Genomic DNA, 11,897 nt, shown 5'->3' on the forward strand with positions numbered 1-11,897 from the left:
TTTCAGAGTGCTGAGCTGTCGAAACTTAAAAAGATGAAAGTAAATCCTCCAGAGACCCAATTACACAGGAACCTGAGAGTTGGATGCAGAGGCGGAGAAGAGAGGCGTCCCACCTGCACATAGCCACTTCCATTAGCTGTTCATTAAGTGAAATCAATGCACGGGGTTTGACGGAAAGCAATTTTGTATGCAGATGATCTAACTTTGTCGTGAACCCCTGGTCTGAGCGGGACCACACATGCAGCAGCCTCCTCTCGCTGTAATTGCCTCACCGCATAAAAGAAACCATCTGGTTCAGGTTTGGGAGAATAAACTGAGAAAAATACTGTCTGCTGGTTTCCCTCAGCGGACATATTCAGGCTCCGAGTTATTGGCTCCCACGTGTTAACAGTGTGTAGGGGTGGCTCGGCGCCAAATGCTCTGGTGATTAGCCACTGTGTTACAGCTGCACCATTTCTTTTGTGTTTTATAAGACTACAGCAACTGGTGCCCAGAATTTTGCTGTTGAAGAATGCACTTAAAGCTACCACACCGCATGCAATGTATTGTTGGATATAATTATCGTTATATTGTAAACATTTTAATGTAATGAGTCAGCTTTTAAACCCAGGAGTGACTTTCTAAACATTAGTTAACATGTCAGGTCTGCTATTTCCGATAACAAAATATTCAGAAAACTTGACTTTCCTTTGCCGTGTGCTTGAGTCAAGAAGCTTCTAGATCTATGTAATGTCCGTTCTGCTGCATGATTCCCTACTACCAAATTCAAACGATCACAGCCCTCAAATATAAACTGAAATAAATTAGCCACGTTTATTGCAATACAACCACTTGCTCCAGACTAAACTGTACAGACATTCATGTTCCCCAGAGGATTAATCGTACCGACTTTGTTGATCTTTTGACTTTTCCTTTTGCGCCAACAGCTGGTTTTCAGTTGTGATTTTGAGAGTCAAATCTCTCTTTGATTCATTAACTTCATTATCATTTGATACAGTCGATTTTGTCCAATATATGAATCTGTTGGTTGTGACTCATGAGAAAGTCTTTAGGATTCAAACTATTACCTGTATGAAACAATCTCAGAAGTATAAAGGTTCACTGGATTGGTTTTTAACAATGCAACGTATTTTATAAAGGTATCATATATATTTTCGAAACATTGGTTTAACTGACAGCCAAAAAATTATATTTTTACCCAAACTGAATCTGGCTAGCTGTTTCACCTGCTTTCACTCTTGATGCTAAACTAAGCTATCTGTCTCCTGACTGTACAATACAGACGTATGACCAAATACTAATGAAAGTTTGATCTGCCCCAGCTGTTATTTGGGTTTAGTGCTAACTGTTAACATTCTTTCTCGTTCAGTTGGTACGTTTAACATTTTTTAATATGTGCTAAATATTTGCTACACACACCACAGTTCCACAAATCAAACCAGGAATTACATTTAACTGAAACTACAAATGTCAGCATGTAGGATCAGACCTCAAAATGATCCCATTATATGAAACTGAAATGTTTTTGTACCACTTTTTGACCAAAAGTTAATGTTTGGTCACCAAAGGTCAATTTAACAACACTTCTTCAGAGAAACAAAGTAATTTGGTAGAATATAGATTAAACAAACAATTTATGTGTTGTCTCATAAACAATCTTTAAGATGTTGAATATTTAAACCTCATTTTATCAGCTACATTTAGTGATGCTTGTTTTGTTTTATGTGTCTTTTATACTCTCACTTATATTTTCCATTTCTAATTTATGGTGAAGATCTTACACAGCTTCGGTTAAGAGTTAAATAAGTTGTGTAGTTGACTAACACAGGAACTCAACATGTGTTAGGAGAAAGAGAGCCAGGAGAGAGAAGAGCTGGTAGAGACCCTCGTGCTGCAGCAGAGCAGAGTTCGGGGTCGGGGTCGCTCTCTGGAGGGAGACCATCTGCCTTTTAATTCACTTTGACTGAATTTAATCTCGTTAAAACCAGAAACCTTTGAAAGAGCCGTATGTGTCTGCAGTATGTTTGAGAAGAATAGGTTGTGTTAAAGGCTCCTAATTCAATCAACAAATCAAGGAAACGACCCTCTTCCTTTTTTCAACAGATTACCAAGATTGTCTCATTAGCAGAAAGACATGTGCAGGTTTAACACATGATAAAAGAAAAGTGTCCATTACAGAGAATTCTTAATATTTTTCTGGATACGTTTACGTCTTTTTGCCTACAAAATCCTTCTGAACATAGAAACCCGGAAAATAAATAAAACTAGCTGAAAAACTAGTTTCTTCCATCCAAAAAGATGATATTGAACTTTCCAACACAGCTGCTTCTGGAACAAAACAACTACTACTTTCTTCAAATTTCCCACGGTAACATCTTTCAACAGCTTTTTTTGTCCGATTAACTGTTCAAAACCTCATTTACAAAATATTACAATCTTAAAAGCAGAAAATCGCCAATTTGCCAATCTGAAGATTTTGAGTTTTGGCTAAAAAATAAAATTGCATTTTATATTTTGTTTGGACAAATGAATTCAGTGTCTCAGGAACAGAAATTCTAAAAAGGTTGTATACATTTTTTTCAGGGGATTTTAGATTGTTAGTCAAAGTAAACAAAAATGAATTTAAAGAGTTCCCTTTCTACTTAGGGATCTAATGTTTTTCACTATTTTATATATTGAAGAATATATTAATTGGTAAATGAACTTTTAAGGAAAAAATTGAAATATTCAAACCTATTTTTTCTTTAAAAAGAACAAGCAAAGTGCTTAACAACTTTGGCAAAATGTGCTAAGTAAAGAACAAAGAAAATTGAACAGTGACAGCCTTATGGCGTCTCAGGTCTACAGTAATGAAGGGCTCTATTTTTCAGACCTCTGTCCCACCAGCAGCGTTCCTCCCACAGCTCCCCCATGAGACGCTCTGCAGGCGGGATGGGAAGTAAAGTAACAGCCAGTCCTTGCGTATCGCTCCCCCTGAGCTCTGCTGTTCCTGTTGTCCGGCTGCAGTGGCCATGCTGTGTACCACAAATAGACTAAGTGCCTCAGTGCTGCTCATGAAAAGAAGGGACAGATGGACCTGAGGTTCCCCCTCGCCACAATGCCTGTCCTCCAGAGAGACACACGACCTGAACTCTCAGGATGTGGAGGTGTTGGGACCGAGAGCAACACGGAGTCCTCAAGAAAAACAGAATCAAATCATGGCTTGTGGCTGGACTGAATTTGAGAGGGTTTTATCCTCATATGTCTGTTCTTTTAAAGAGTATTTATCGATTGTTTAGTCGAGTGACAGCTAACATTGGTAGACTAATGGGCCGCGGCATGCAACAATAGTCCTGGAATCAAACTGCAGATGTGTTACGTTCTGTGGCATGAGCTTGACAACTGGGAGACAAACCGACAAACATTTCAACTTTTAAAATCCTTTGACACGCAGGAAATATACAAAGAATATAGGTTTGGAAACAAACAGTCGGTTTGTCAATTCATAAGGAACAGTTTAGAAGATTAGTTAATATTTGATCAATGAACAAGACCGAGAGTCCACAACAATGCTAGCCACAACAACACTACCACTGTCAACCTCTTGGTGGCTCTAGAGGTGATGTCAAACAAAATGTCAACTTCATGGTGGCACTTAAGATCCTCAGGAGAAGCATCTATATTTATACATTTTGTGGGAAATGTATTTAGTAGTTTTTGAGATATTTCAGTGCGGACCAAAGTGTTGGACAAACAGATCGACAAATTGTCTTCTCTAAAGCCAGGCTGCTAGTATGGCTAATGGTAATGCCTCTAGTTGCTTTTTCTCCCCTGATTTACATTAATTTAAATCTTATATTCTTCAGTTTTGGACTGTTGGTTCTTCACATTGGGCTTTCACATTACAATACATGTGTAGTATTATTTGCTGACACTTTTTAGACTAAAGGCTTTATTGATTATTTAAAAAGAATAAAAAAAGTAAGCTTGGCCAAAACGGCCATCGGTTGAATTTAGGGTGGATTCTCCCTTTAACTTGTAAGCTACACAACCCCTTTTGGCATTGCTGTCCTGAACATTATTTGTCATGCAGATGGTGAGCATTGATGTGCCAAACTAATTTATGCACGCAGAGAAAACTTCACACAGAAAATAAGATGAGTCTCTCAATAATAGGCTAATAAGGCTCTCAGAAGAAAAACAAAAACCATGCAAGGGGTCAGAGTATGTGTTGCACAGACGTAAAAAGCTGTGAAAGTAGCAACTTCCCGCAGCCAAATGCTCGTTTAGTCACTCGACTCGCCGCCATGGCAGATACTCAACTCTTATTTAGAGATTTTAATTGTTCTCCAAACATAAAGCTGGCTAGTGAATTGTCAACAGAGAATTTGGTTTTTAGCATTATGGTATTCTGATTCTGATATCCTAACTGCCTTTGGTGGTTGTACTTTCTTTATATTTGTTTACTGATACTCCTGCATTATCTATATTTATATATTAGAACAAATAGATATTCCATCCAATAAGATATTTGAGGCTAGAGCTGAAGGATGTTTGAGAGCACAATCACTGGTTCCAATATAAACATGTAACATGAAAAAACAACAAAATAATCGAAGACTCTCTCAATATCTGATTCACCATTCGTCAGTTTTTAGCTTCTCTGATGTGAAGATGTTCCTCTATCCTTCTTTGTCTGATCTGACAGTTTTATGAAATCATTTCTTGACTAAATAATCAGCAGAAAGAAATAGGTTGCAGCCCCACATAAACAAACACTGTAACATCATATCCTAACCTTCACCTATCCTGTTTAATTAAGTAAAGAAAAGAAAAAAAAATGTGTTTAAAGAATTGTGAAAAATATACAAATACAAAATCTTGTTTCTGCCTATACAGATAACAGTGAATTCAACCCTGTCCCAAATGATTTAGTGGACATCAAACTGTGATTCCATTTATTTATTTTTTACAACTCTATCTAGGCGTTAGACACGTATAGCAAGTATTTTTTCAAAAATAAAATATGCTGCCGTTATCAAAAGTTAGTTATTTAAACTCTTGCACCCAAATTAGCCTTGTTCTCATTCATTTTTAACAATGTAAAGTGGTAGGCTACTTTAACAGTAGCCTATAGTTATCACTATATTACTTTATCACAAGTTTTTACGGTCACCAATGAACACTAAACTGTGGTTACACATATGGAAGTTGGTGAATCATTAATTTAACGTATTTTCAGGAGTAAATAATTAAGCTAGCAGTTAAATACAAACGTAAACACTGCTGTATGAAGGCACTGTTTGTAAACTGTAGGCTGCTGTACGTTAAATAAACCGCTGTAACTTACCGCTGAAATATGAGAGCTTCTTTCTCAGAAACGTGTCTTTTATCGGTTGTAGGAGTGAAGTAAACTGTCTCCCGAAAAACTATTAATTCCAACAAACCCTTGTAAAACAGTCACGCCTCCTGCAGTTGAAGGGGAGTCTGCAGACTCGTGTTCATTCCTCGATGTGAGCAGTTGGTAGCGTTTACATTCACATTTAAAGCACTACGCACTCGCTTCCGGTACCGCATTTCAGAATAAAACTACTTCTAAAACAGGTGTTACTGAAATCGGGTACGACCAGATCAGTGTTGGGAGCTTTACATAAACAGTGTATGGGTGCGAAAAGTAGGCCTACCAACAATAGAGTCTAAAACATACTCTTGTCACAAAACAAATTACAAAATAGTTACCAGCTAAATTAATTCTGAATATTCTATTAAATTAAATCGTAGACTAATTGATGGGTTTCAGGAAGTTATGATATCATATACTGTATCAGATTATTAGAATGTTGTTACTGATGTTGAAACACATTTGACGGTTACAGCTGGTGGAGGTCTAACTACATACAGTTAAATAGTTCCATCTGAAGAACATTATCTTATTTTATAACTGTATGATGATGCATGATCACTTTCATATATGAAACTACTGCTACTACTATTACTACCACTACTACTACTACTACTACTACTACTACTACTACTCAAAATATGTGTATCTGCAAAGGCATTAAGTCATCAGTTGTGCATTTTTTATGAATCACTTTTCTTTTCCCATTGTAATTCATAAACCAATCCATGTAAAAGTACCACGTCAGAAATATTACACTACAAAGTAACCTCTAAAGAAAAACATGCACAGTTTGCCCTTCTCATCTCTTGATCTTGAATTTGCTCTCAGCTCAGAGGTGTATGCTAATCTGCAGCAGCTAAATGTAGGAAGCCATCACTCACACGCTGCATGAAAACAACCGAAGAATATAGAATGAGGGCAGGGATAAAAAGGAGGACACATCTAGTCCTCCTTTCTCTCCACTTGTGTAAGCTCTGTGTTTCCACCAACGCTGGGTTCACTTTAATTGAATGGAGCAGATTTGGTTGATGGGCCAGTGCAGCCATGATGCCTGTAGGCAAGGTGACCTACTGCTGTTTGATCATTAGATGCTGCACACAGTTTATTGTGTTCCCTTTAACAGTGTAGTCCACAATGATTTTGAGAAAATAATAAAACATCCAACAAATAATTTTTTCATAAAACTAAAACAACCATAATAAACAAGGCACACATGTGAAATGTTATTCTTGAGTAACCTTCAAAAAGGGGGATCAGAGGGTGTGTGCCAATTACAGAGGCATCACACTACTCAGCCTCCCCGGGAAAGTTTACTCTAAGGTACTCGAAAGGAGGGTCAGGCCGATTGTCGAACCTCAGATTGAGGAGGAACAATGCGGATTCCGTCCTGGTCATGGAACGACGGATCAGCTTTTTACTCTCGCAAGGATCCTGGAGGGGGCTTGGGAGTACGCTTATCCAGTCTACATGTGTTTTGTAGACTTGGAGAAGGCGTATGACCGGGTTCCCAGGGAGTTACTGTGGGAGGTGCTGCGGGAGTATGGGGTGAGGGGGTCTCTACTCAGGGCCATCCAATCTCTGTACTCCCAAAGCGAGAGCTGTGTCCAGGTCCTCGGCAGTAAGTCTGACCCATTTCCGGTGAGGGTTGGCCTCCGCCAAGGCTGCGCTTTGTCACCAATCCTCTTTATAATATACATGGATAGGGTTTCGAGGCGTAGTCGTGGGAGAGGGGGTCTGCAGTTCAGTGGACTGAGGATTGCACCACTGCTTTTTGCAGATGATGCGGTTCTAATGGCTTCATCGGTCTGCGACCTTCAGCTCTCACTGGATTGGTTCGCATCCGAGTGTGAAGCGGCTGGGATGAGGATCAGCACCTCCAAATCTGAGGCCATGGTTCTCAGCAGGAAACCGATGGACTGTCCACTCCAAGTAGGGAATGAGTCCTTACCCCAAGTGAAGGAGTTCAAGTATCTCGGGGTCTTGTTCTCGAGTGAGGGAACAATGGAGCGTGAGATGGGCCGGAGAATCGGAGCAGCGGGAGCGGTACTGCAGTAGCTTTACGCATCGTTTTGACGAAAAGAGAGCTGAGCCAGAAGGCAAAGCTCTCTGTCTACCGGGCCATTTTCGTTCCCTCACCTATGTTCATGAAGGATGGGTCATGACCGAAAGAACGAGATCGCGGGTACAAGCGGCCGAGGTGGGTTTTCTCTGCAGGGTGGCTGGTGTCTCCCTTAGGGATAAGGTGAGAAGGTCAGTCAGTCCCTAGGGAGGTGTTCCAGGCACATTTAGCCGGGAGGAGACCGAGGGGTAGACCTAGGACCAGGTGGAGGGATTATATCTCTTCGCTGGCCTGGGAGCGCCTTGGGATCCCCCAGAGCTGGTTGATGTGGCCAGGGAAAGGAAAGTTTGGGGCTCTCTGCCGGAACTGCTACCCCCGCGACCTGACCACGGATTAGCGGGAGAAGATGGATGGATGGATGGTGTGCTAAAATTATATATTATATCATGGTTGGACTTAGACGCTTAGACTATGACTCTATGTTGACCTGTTTTAATCCTCAGCCCTGAACCTTACAAGTTTTGTTTGGGGGAAATTGGATTTACTGTTTCAAGCCGCAAATTGGCCAGCACGCCACGACATTCGACGACAATATAAGATTTTGATTACTCTTCGTCCTCTTTCGATTCTTCAGAGATCTGTCATGAAAGCTGCCATGAACACTATCGTGAAGTTTGCCTGATCACAGACGTACAGAGAGGAGGTCAGGACCCTGTTATCTTGGTGCCAGGATTACATTACATAATTACACAGTAGGTGTGCAAGTGTTATGACAATAAACCTTTTAATCTTGAATCTTGAACATGGTATCTTCTTAGTTATATAATAAGATTCAGACAATAATAGACAATAGGCCAATGAAATGGGTATTTGATTCAGCCAATCAAACAGCCAATCTTATAATCGGACAAAGTGCTTGTTTTAACCGACCAATCAAATGACTACAGACCAATCCAATTGTTCGTTTCATTGAGTCAATCGAGTGGCTTATTTCCAAGACAAATCCAGCGGCTTATTTGAATCGACCAATCAATAAACTCTATTCAATTTGCCAATGGCTAGTTTCAACCAGCAAATCAAATGGCTCACTTCATTTGGCCATTTATAAAGCTTGTTTTTATCGGCAAATCAAAACATAAAACAAACTAACTCTGATATAGTCCTTATTTATAATAGTTTATGCTTTCCTGACGAAAAAACTTACAATGGATGTTAAAGATGAGAAGATTGATATATGGATATAAGAATCTTTTATATATGGCTTTTCTTTATTCATCCTTCACTCATACCATAAATGATATGATAACACATTGGTAAACTAAGTGGACGTAACACAACTGTACATATTGTAGTGTCTGGTGATCCTAAATGTTTTAATATCCTTTAACTGAATCTTGCTTTTTGTGATGCAAAGAGATTGAATCATATGTCTGTGTTCCCCCTATGGACTTTTGCAGTACTCTCTTCACTTACCGACTTCATCTTGCAGAACATCCAGCTGCAGCACATCACACCTATTTCAGGATCTTTAAATGGGCTTCCTGGCTCTTTAACAATTTAAATTGAAGTGTTATCACTAAGTTATAAATGGTTGTAAATGATAGTAACACCTCCATACAATTGGAAAACTCAAACTAAACCTTTTTTATATCATTTTTTAATCTTGCTTTTAAGTTGTCTGTATCCTGGTTTTCATTGAATCTTACTGCATCGTGCTGCACAAATAAAGACTATTTGTTCCTTCCCTTGCTTTGTGCAAGAAACACGAGGTTCTTTCGAATATCTAAAACCAATTTCAATATTTCAGCTGGGTATTGTTGTGTGAAGGTTTTCAGGCTACAGCTCACACAGCTAACTGCAGAGAAGCATTGTCATCCTCCTGCTGCTGAGCCTTGAACACCTGTGTTCCCTCATCTGAGTGAAGAACACCGGCTGGCAGAGTGTGACAGACACCAGGGAGCTCGTTCAGGGACGGACATGAGTAAAACCTCACCACCTTCTCCATGTGTGGGCCATCCACATTTTCAGTTTTGAGGCACCTTCTCTCCTTGTGTATAAACACAGATGAACAGTTTGTTTTTTGCTCAATCTGCAAGGGAGTGTGATTTTTTAAATAATGCAAAGACTTCCCGCTCTCACAGTGGGTGAGATGCCACTCACAGTGGGAAACCATAACACATCTAGCGGATTTGTATTCAGCTTATAACGATTGCGCTCTCTCTGGAAGCACAATGGTTGGCTACAGCCACTTGTTTTAAAAAAACATTGTTTGCAATACAACAAAAAAATGTATTCCCATGTTTCAAATCTCCAGAAAATGTATATGCGAAGAAATGTGTCTGGCAAGGTCACAACACCTTCTGCTTAATACACAGAGACATATGGTGCAGACAAACAAAGCAGCAGCAGTTTTTGTTTGAAGAACAGAATGTCAGACGACACAGATGAGATAAAAGACTTCAGCCTTTCCGTAAGTCAAACAGAAAGAAAACTCACTCTGCATACAAATTACTCTTTTCTCCCTCGTCCCAAAACATCACCTGCCATCCAGCATGACAGCTTGTCCGTCTCAAATCAGCCGCCCACCACCAGTGAAATTGAGATTCTGGCTGTGTGTGGCTGTCCTCTGAAGAAGGGAGTTAGACGTGGAGCAGTGAGTTGTGAGTTTGAGTCTTGCTCTGTCGCTGTCCATTACCTCAGCGTGTTCCCCTGTCACATGTGATGGGCACAGCGATCCCGCCGTAGGTGTCTGATGTATGAACCCTGACAGGCCTCAGGAGGAGCTGCAGGCATCAAGGACTTTCAGCAGAGAAAGGTCGCCCGCTGAGGCGCGAGCAGGGGGGAGATGTGTGTCTCTGCTGTGATTGTGAGAGTGCTGGAAAGTGTCAGTTTGATGTTGTGGGACAAAAATGTTCTATGCAATTTGAAGTCTTTTACAACAGAAAAACTTTTCTTAAACTTGAGAGGCTAATGTTGATGAGAGGATGATTGACTTTTCATTTAAGAGGCCCTATTATTCTTTTGGGGGGTTGCCTTTCCTGTAGTGTGTTTTAAAGGTTTGTGTGCATGTAAATGGTCTGCAAAGACCCAAAGTTCCCTCCAGTGGGATGTTCTCTTCAGTAGCCGCTTCATACATCATGATTTATTTAATGAGCCTGTTTCTACAGCAACTTTTGATCTCAGCCCAACAGGAAAAACTTCTTTGAGATATTTATTTTATCGCGTATTCACTCATTCACTCAAACTGGCTTTCCAACACACTCGCAAATTGTTGCTAATTTACAAAAAAAAATCTTAGAGATTATCATTATATTTCATTAGGAATTGTGTTTGTGTCCACCTCATAAATGTTAGTGCAATTTTCCCTCTGGTGCCCCTTTTGGTCGTTATCTACAGATGGTTTTCAGACGGGGCAAAAAGGGGCAAACTGCTTGCACATTCAGTTGCAAGGTATTTAGTTACCTTGTTGTAGCAAATTGTTCTCTGGAAGATTAAAATGCAGGCTATATGTCTTGGGCTTTTATTGTGAAAAGGAGATTGGGACCCTAAACAGACATCAAAAAAGACAGTCCTATAAGGAAACCAAACTAAAGCCAAATGGTGTCATAATTCTAAAGCCGTTAACTTGTGCAATAAGTTAGAAAAAATAATTGTTACAGGATTGGACTGAAAAAGGGAAACAGTGGTAATGCATCAATCAAACAGATAGTCAAGGTCTCAGACTAAAGTTTTTGTTTTTTTATCTAAACAATTATATAAATAATTTGAGCACAATAAAAGGCCACCTTACCAGTTCGGGATCACTGAATAAACCTTTTCTCTCTTGTTGTGGAGATCAGCTCCAGGTGTGTGACTCTCCACACCTGCTCCCAACACTGTTCATTGGGAGTGGGCGGAGCCACCTGGCAGGTAGATGCCTTTGATTACCCCGCCCCTCAGCCCCTTACAGTAGATGTTATAAATTGCCACTTTTAAGCAAATACACATACTTTGAAGTAATGTTACTAAAAACAAGTTAACATGTTTATTATTGGTTTCAGCAAGGACACAGGGGTTATAGGTGAAAGTGATGATTTGACCATTCATTTAAAGTGCAACAGGCTGCTTTCAACCTATATCAACTAGGATAAGGTGTATAAAGTACTCAGATATTTTACTTCATTAAAAGTATCAATAATACAGTGTAAAAAGTACTCTGATAAAACGAAAAGTCCCCCATTTTAAAGTAAATGTGCAAAAGTAACGGCATGAAATCCCCACCATCAAAGTACAAGAAGTAAAAATACTTATTTTAAATAATTAGATTACTTGATTATAATTTGAGCTCATTGTAATTACTTTATATTATAAACTGCTGGGTAATCAAATCTATTATAATGTATTGGTTGGATTATATTTTGTAGTGATAACTCAGCTCTGCAAAGTAGCTAGTAACAAATGCTGTGAAATTTAGTA

General features: G+C 39.5%; 1 protein-coding gene across 6 annotated transcripts in view; it reads right to left on the reverse strand.

Annotated features, from left to right (window-relative positions):
- The window catches only part of LOC307028623 (tetraspanin-18B-like), a 50,937-nt gene extending 45,453 nt beyond the window's left edge, over positions 1-5,484 (reverse strand). For all 6 annotated transcript variants that reach the window (XM_079663812.1, XM_079663809.1, XM_079663811.1 and 3 more), the window contains exon 1: positions 5,330-5,484. The gene's annotated coding sequence lies outside the window, so the exon portion shown is untranslated. The remainder of the gene's footprint in view (positions 1-5,329) is intronic.
- Between the last annotated feature and the right edge of the window lie 6,413 nt (positions 5,485-11,897).

Source organism: Notothenia rossii, assembly GCF_949606895.1.
Source record: "Notothenia rossii genome assembly, chromosome: 2".
NCBI classification, from domain to species: Eukaryota; Metazoa; Chordata; class Actinopteri; order Perciformes; family Nototheniidae; genus Notothenia; species Notothenia rossii.